Source organism: Dasypus novemcinctus, chromosome 11 (assembly GCF_030445035.2).
Source record: "Dasypus novemcinctus isolate mDasNov1 chromosome 11, mDasNov1.1.hap2, whole genome shotgun sequence".
Taxonomy (NCBI): domain Eukaryota; kingdom Metazoa; phylum Chordata; class Mammalia; order Cingulata; family Dasypodidae; genus Dasypus; species Dasypus novemcinctus.
In genome coordinates, this window is record NC_080683.1 from 13,287,058 (window position 1) to 13,294,332 (window position 7,275).

Consider the following 7,275-nt stretch of genomic DNA (forward strand, 5'->3'; position numbering starts at 1 on the left):
AAAAACAATGAACAGACAACAAGCAAAAACAATGAGCAAAACAGATGAGGGAGCCATCTGGGAGGGAGGGGGAGAGGGGAAAAAGGAATTGGACTGCACTAGACACCAGAAACTCAGCTTTACTACAATTGTATTGCTGCCATCTCTGGGTCAGAAATTTGGCACTGTATCCCAAAAGCAGAGATTCTGGGCTTCTGCCACGCAGAGAGTTTTGTTTGTCTCCAAATCAAAGTCTCATGGAGGTTTTTCTGATTGGTGGAGACTGAGTTACATGCCTGGCCCTAACTCAAAAAGATGCTCAGAGTCCCAGTTCTGGGGTCTACCTTGGAACAGTAGTTTCCAAATGTCAGAAACTCGAGCAAGCACTAGAGCAATATTCCAAAGGGGCTAGCAGGTGCACAACATGGCAAATGTCCACGGAGTCCCAGGGTGGAATGTGGCTGCCCACAGAGCCTAGGCTCCCTCGTTGCAGATGTCAAGCCCCGCTCCAAGCTCCCAGAAGAGGGAACTGATCGCTTGCCGTGGTTTGGGTGCTTTCCTAGCTGACCATGGAGCTGCGCAGTGTTGGGAAGGCTCTTACATTTTGATGCACACCAGCTCCTGATGCATGTCCATTCCAAACCACCAGCACCAAGTCTCTTGTCAGAGGCCTGTTCTCAGGTCGCCTCATCCCTGGGAATTCACGTTCCACCAGGGGCATCCCTTGATCAGCGAGTGATAGATGATGGCTAATTACTCATGGACTGATCCAAAGTTCCCCTCCGTGGGATTTTGCTTGCTCTTCACTTCCTTCCCTTCCCTGTCCCTCTTTCCCACACCCCTGCTGGGTTTTTCCTAGAAGCACTTCCTAGAACCTTCACGCAAATCCTCATCTCAGGGTCTGCATCAGGGGACACTAATCTAAGACAGACAACCATGACTGCTGGAAGTCCAGATGGAAAACCTGCTACAACTGGAGAAGAGAGCATAAGAAGACCTCCAGCACAGCCGTATTTCCCCTGGTTGGACACATTCCAGACCACCCCGGCCCTGAAAGCAGGGGCCTAACCTTCAAATCCCTGCGCTGGCCCTGCCCTAGTCCTGGACCGGATCTGGGATTCAGACCCTCCTTTCCCAAGGTGTGCACACCTTCCCCTTATCCTGCCGGTGAGAGCTTCCCAGCCCACTGCCCTGCAACTTCCAGCATTCACTCTTTCCGCCTTTATGAATGTCAGGAGCACATACACCCATCTCTTGTCATTGAGCATGGATCCCCTTCTCTATAATTTATCAGAGATTAACGGCGGCAGCTCTGAAATCTCACGCCAAGATCCCTCAGAGAGGCAGGACGTAATTCATCAGGCCCGAAGGCCCGAAGCCCCATGTTTTTTGTAGCAGCTGCCGCTGGTTTCTGCCTCTTCACCTCTCCTTGACTCCAAGCCCCTCTTTGCAATGTTTGTTCTACCCTTTTCAATCGGAAGACCGCTTTCCTTCCTAGAGATGAAGAGGTAAAATGGAAGTTAGCAGCACTGCCCTCGTTTTGTCTTCAGCTAACATTAAGTCATTTTCTCCAAGCAATGACTGTCCTTACTCTTTGGAGGATAGACAGAGAAAATTGGGATTCTGCAGAGAGTTCTCAACCCTTCGCTCACTCCAGGCGTTCACCTGCTGCACTCAGCTCCCACCCTGGATCGTTGAGGCCCCTTTTACATGACCTTGACCTCCTGGCCATTTCTGAATCCCAGGCCAACCCTTCCGGCACTGCCTGTTTTCTTCTCTTGCTGACAGCTATCACCCCTTCCTTCTCACCTATCATCTCCCTCCTGAGGATCCCACATAAAAAGTTCTTTGTCACAATCCTTGGCCAATGCTTCCAATCCCTTGCTCCTATTCCTGTGGGCAGACTCATGAAACCAGCCCCCTCCATCGCTTTCATGAGAGGACTGCCTAATCCCATCCTCAGAAGGACCCACTTCCCCCTCAAGGTCAGCCCGCAGAGACAAATTGTCTTTATGGTTATCTGAATTTTTGAGACTCTCTAGCTTGAGGTCACCTAGTGTCCTGGCTTGTGACTCTGATGTCCCTGCGTTTCCTTTTACTACTTGCCCTTACAATTTTGTATTATTCTTTTTAAATCTAAACTGTAAGAGAAATTCGCCTAGTTTCTTTAGCCAAATTCCCTCTCTGCCCCACTCTTCCTCGTCATCTGGATCAATGCTATTAAGATTAAAAATAATTTAAAGTATTGAGAAAACAATGCCATGCCAGGAAGAGTAAATGAGAACCTACTGAAAAAAAGTTATCTGCAGGGGTTGGGTACAAATGTAGCAGAAGGGTTAAGGATGGGAGTAAGACTTGTCTGAGCACACCTTCTTACATTTTTTTTTTAACGTTTTCAATCATTTAAATGTTTAAATATGTTCAAAAAATAAAATTAAACCAAGGATGAGAAAGTGAAATCTAAAATTGAGTTTTAACAAATGAATCTAACTATATAGCAAATCATATAGAAAAAAAAAGACACAAGTCACATAATTTTGGATATAGTGCCCTGACTGTACACTCTTAATAGGATTCATTCTAAAGAGAAAAAGAACCACAAGGAAATCTTAACCTTGATTTAGTAGGTTTGTCGTTGATAGTATTACTGATGTGCTAATTCTGAACCTGTTTTTTATGTATTGTGGGAAAGAGAAAATGAGTAAATGTATAAATGTATGGATGTTATTGGGTACCAGGGTCTCACTGGGGGAGAAAGCAGATACAGTACGGAAAGGGGCTCGGGGAGGACCTGTGCTGGTTTTGAACTGGAAGTGTGCCAAAATGAATTCCAGGTGGAGCTGTGTGGCGAACCCGCAGCTCCTTGGTGGCAGGTGCCGGCGGGGCCCTGCCTTTGGCAGCAAGAGTCTGTTGAGAGCCGTCCTCTGGTCCCGGGAGTTTCCTCAATCGTCTGCGGAGGTGCAGTGGCCTGAGCTCTGAGCACAGGTGTGTCCCAGCCCTCGAGCCCGGGAAACGACCCAGGCTCCAAGCACGTGGCCACGGGCGGAGGAGGGTTCCGGGACGCGTGCTGGCGCAGAGGCCGAATCGCTCACTTCCTCAAGGAAAAGGCAATTCTCATACACGGCTCCACCCAACGAAAAAGCGGTTTCCAGTGCGTTTTCTCAATTGTTAAGGAGCCTGCTGAGCAGTGTAGGAAATAGTGAAACTAGAGAACTCTAAAAGCATCCCAAACAGCCCTATCCTGTGCCCTTTTAAGGACAATTCAGTGCTTTCTGAGGCTAACACAGAAGGGTAAAGTAAGTATCCATAAAACCCAAAGAGGAGATTGTAAAACTCCTCTTTGGATCATGTATAGAGTCACAGCTGAGAGAGAGAAAAAATGAATTCAAGATTTTTTTTTTAAGTATTTCATAGCTCCACCCCTGAAAGGCCTTGAATACCCCAAAGTAAGGCGCACACCGAGGACCCAGATCTTGGTTCTTCAGACCATTCTCCATTAAAGGCATCTAGGACTCCTTGGAGAAATGACTGATTTGTACCCAGAGCAGAGGAAGTACAAAGTGAGCCTAGAATAGCAGATTATACCAGAAATCAAGAAAGTGTTCAAATTCTAATGACGATATGGCAAAAACAAACGCAGGAGTCAACAGGAAGACTCCCACTGGCCAAGTGTGGGACAATTAGTGCATTAATGTCTGAAATGGATTATAGCACATTGAATTTTTAAAACTTCCTCAATTCCATGAGGATATTCAAAAGAGTGGGGAAAATAGTCTTTACAAAAGAATGGCTGTTAATGAAGTAAAAAGAATAATGGAATTAGAAAATTACCATTTTACAATGCAATAACCTACTCAGTTAAGGATCACCAATGCATTCTGCTACCATTGGGTACATGATTGACAGGATATTCATACCATTAAAATATAAACTGTCAGATTTCTTATTAACTGTAAAGGAAAAATGTGCAATGAGAAATGTGGTGGACAAATTTATCACCAATAATAGGACTAACTGGCATTAAATGGCTCCCAGTGTGCTGTGATGGGAAGTGTTGTACACCAAATATGTTTAACCTAAATCCAGTCACAAGGAAACAATAAAGAAAATGCAGATTGTGGGACATTCCAAAAAAGAAATGTCCTGGATGCTTCAAAAAAAATCAATTTCACAAAAAAAGATTTAAAAATGGGGGAGGGGGAATAGTCTAGATTAAAGGATAATAAAGAGACATGGAATGCACAATCTTTGATTGGAAAAAAAAAGCTGCAAAGGGCATTCTGGAGACAATGGGGGGAATTTGAATATAGATGTATGTTAAATAATATTATATCAATATTGCATTGCTTGGGTACAATATGGCATCACAGTTATGTAGGATAATATCTTTACAATATGCCTGCAGAAGTATTTAAGGGGAAACATGATGATGTCTACAACTTATACTCAACTGATTCAGAAAGAAAGATAGAGATGATAGAGATGATAGATGTGATAAAGATGGTAGAGATGGTAGAGATGATGGAGGTGGAGATAAGAGACAGAGAGAGGGAGAGAGAGAGAGACGGAGGGAGGGAGGGAGGGAGGGAGGGAGGGAGGGAGACAGAGAAAGAGATAGAAATTGCTGAGGTGACCAGCTCATCCCAGTTTGCTGGAGACTTGCCGGGCCCGGGACCTTCCCTCATCCTGGGAACCTCTCAGTCCAGGCGCACCGGGATGGGTGGCCACCCTCCCACAGCCAGCCCCTCCTCTCACTCCCTGTTCTCCAAGACTCCCAGGGGGAAGGGGATGTCTTTTCCACCAGAAACCAGCCCAGCCACAGCAGCTAGTAAATAAATACCCTTTCCCTGGAGTTGCTGGTCTTTGCCAGCTTCCAGGCTGAGCAAAGGGACTCCAAGGGGCCAGCTGCACAGAAGAGGCCTGGCTTTCTTTTCCAAGGCAGGAGGGTCTACCGAGTAGGCTGGGAAGAGAGGGTGACCTTGAGCACTCCTTGCTGCTATGGATGAGGCTGTGAGAAACCCTGCCTCAGTGCACAAGGCCAAACACAGGTGCTTCTTCGGATGTCTTCCTAGATACCTCGGTCTGGAGGTGAGGGAAAGGCAGGCAGCCTGGCCTGTGGCATCAGACCACATAGGGCTAGAATCCTGGCTACCACTCATAAGTTCTGTGACCTTAGATGAGTTACCTAACCTCTCTGTGCCTTGGTTTCCTTATCTGTATAACGGGAGTGGTATCTCCCAACTTCCAGAGCTATTGTAAGGTTTAGCAAAAAAACAGTATTTCAAGTGCTCAGCACCTAACAGCTGTTCAGTAAATGGTGCCGCTCTTTATCGCTCCCTTGACTGCCTACAGCTTGGCCTCTTTTCTTTCTCTCCCATTCAGTCACTCAACAAATACTTATCAAGTGCCTGCTATGTTCTAGGCACTGGGGATACAGCAAGGAATAAAGCAACGTTTCTGCCTCCAGGAAGCAGACGTTGTCATCTGAGAAAATAGACTAGTAAATGCATACTCTGCCAGATGATGAAAAGCTTTGGGGAGAAAAACAAAACAATTCAGCGGCAGTGATGGAGAGGGACAGAGGTGGGAACGGAGGTGAAGACGAGCTGGGTGGATGGGAGAGGGCAGGGTCTGAGACATGAACTTGGGGGTTGGTTCTTGAGGCCAGGGGAATGGATGAGGTCACTGAGGGCATGAGTGTTGTCAGAGGGGTCATCTGAGTCTGGAAGTTTCCGATCATCAGAGATCCAGGAGACAAGAAGAACCAGTGGAAGAGATGGGAAGGGGCTGCCAGCCAGGGAGGCGGAGGTCCAAGGGGTAAGTGCGCTAGAACCCCAGATCATAGAAGATCCAAGAGGAAAGGGGAAGACAGGGTTGAAGAGAGCAAGTGAAGACCGCTCCCCTAGGTTGGGCTGTTTACCCCAGGGTCAGCGTCCCAAGTGCAATGAGAAGCCCCAAATGGCATGTCCATGTTTCTTTTGTCCCTGGGTTTCTACAACACATAACAGGTTCTCAATCAAAAGCTACTGAATTGGAATAAGTCAAAATGTCTTCACGCTTATGGCTGGGGCAAGGGCTGGGGATTTTCCCGCCCTCTGGGGCCCTTGGCCCAGGCTCCAGACACTCCAGGGATGGCTAGGGAAGCCCGCAGCTCTCCCCAGAGATGGCTTCATGCTCTGGAAGCATCAGCAGGTGTGGCCAACTGGCCTCTGACGGTCTCCCACCATGGGGGAGTCATCAGGCCTTCCTGCTCTCTAGTTAACCAAAGGAAAGGAAAATAGGAATAAGTGTTCAGGAGCAGAGGAAGGCCTCAGTCAAGAGAGGAAGGAACTGAAGCCATTAAACGAAATAAAGGCAGGGACAGTAACAGCTGTTTATTGAGCTCTTATTCTGTGCCAGACACCGTGTCAAAAATGGAACATACATGCACCTTGTCCCTGAGTTCCATTCCATTCCAGACAGTCCTACCTCAGTCACCCTACGAGGGAGGCATTATAACCCCATTTTACAGATGAGTAGCTCATCTCTTTGAGGTCACTTGCCCAGTAAGTTCCAAAGCTGGTCTGTCTCAACCACTCTGGGAAGGTTTTCTCGTTGAAGGAAGGGGAGGATGGACGTGGGAATATAAGAGGACGGAGACAAAGCGGCCCCACATCCCATCTCCATCCATTGCCCCAAGGCTGACCTCAGCCTTCCCCGTGTGCTCTACCCCACATCACCTGTACTGGCTGGTGGGACGTTCAGGCCAGTGGGTGAGGCACTGGGGCCAGCAAGGAGAGAACGCTCCTCTTCAGTCATTGTAGAAACTGAGGCAGAGGTTTCCTGCTTTCTTGTCAGCAGCCCCTCAGCTAGCCTTCTCACAGTGAGCAGCTGCTCATGCAGCATGATTGCAGAGGGTTTAAAATACGCACACACAGGGAAGCTGATTTGGCTCAAGTGATCGGGCTTCTGCCTACCACATGGGAGGTCCTGGGTTCAGTTCCCGGAGACTCCTGGAGGAGGTGAGCTGGCACAAAGGGCAGGCGCGGCGGGCTGACACAGCAAGATGATGCAACAAAAGAGATACAAAGAGGAAAGACAATGAGAGACACAGCAAAGCAGGGAGCTGAGGTGGCTCAGGTGATTGAGTGCCTCTCTTCCACATAGGAGGTCCCAGGTTTGGGTCCCAGTACCTCCAAAAGAGAAAGTGAGCAGACACAGAGAGCATGCAGCAAATGGACACAGAGAGCAGACAGTGACCCCAAACAATGGAGTGGGGGGGAGATAAATAAGATAAAAATTAATCTTTAAAAAATA

At 47.6% G+C, this 7,275-nt stretch overlaps 1 non-coding gene across 1 annotated transcript; it reads left to right on the forward strand.

Moving 5' to 3' along the window:
* Positions 1-3,222: 3,222 nt before the first annotated feature.
* LOC111765240 (small nucleolar RNA SNORA26) lies at positions 3,223-3,344 on the forward strand. Its single transcript, XR_002797639.1, has one exon. It is a non-coding gene; the product is annotated as a small nucleolar RNA SNORA26 (small nucleolar RNA).
* The last annotated feature ends 3,931 nt before the right edge of the window (positions 3,345-7,275 follow it).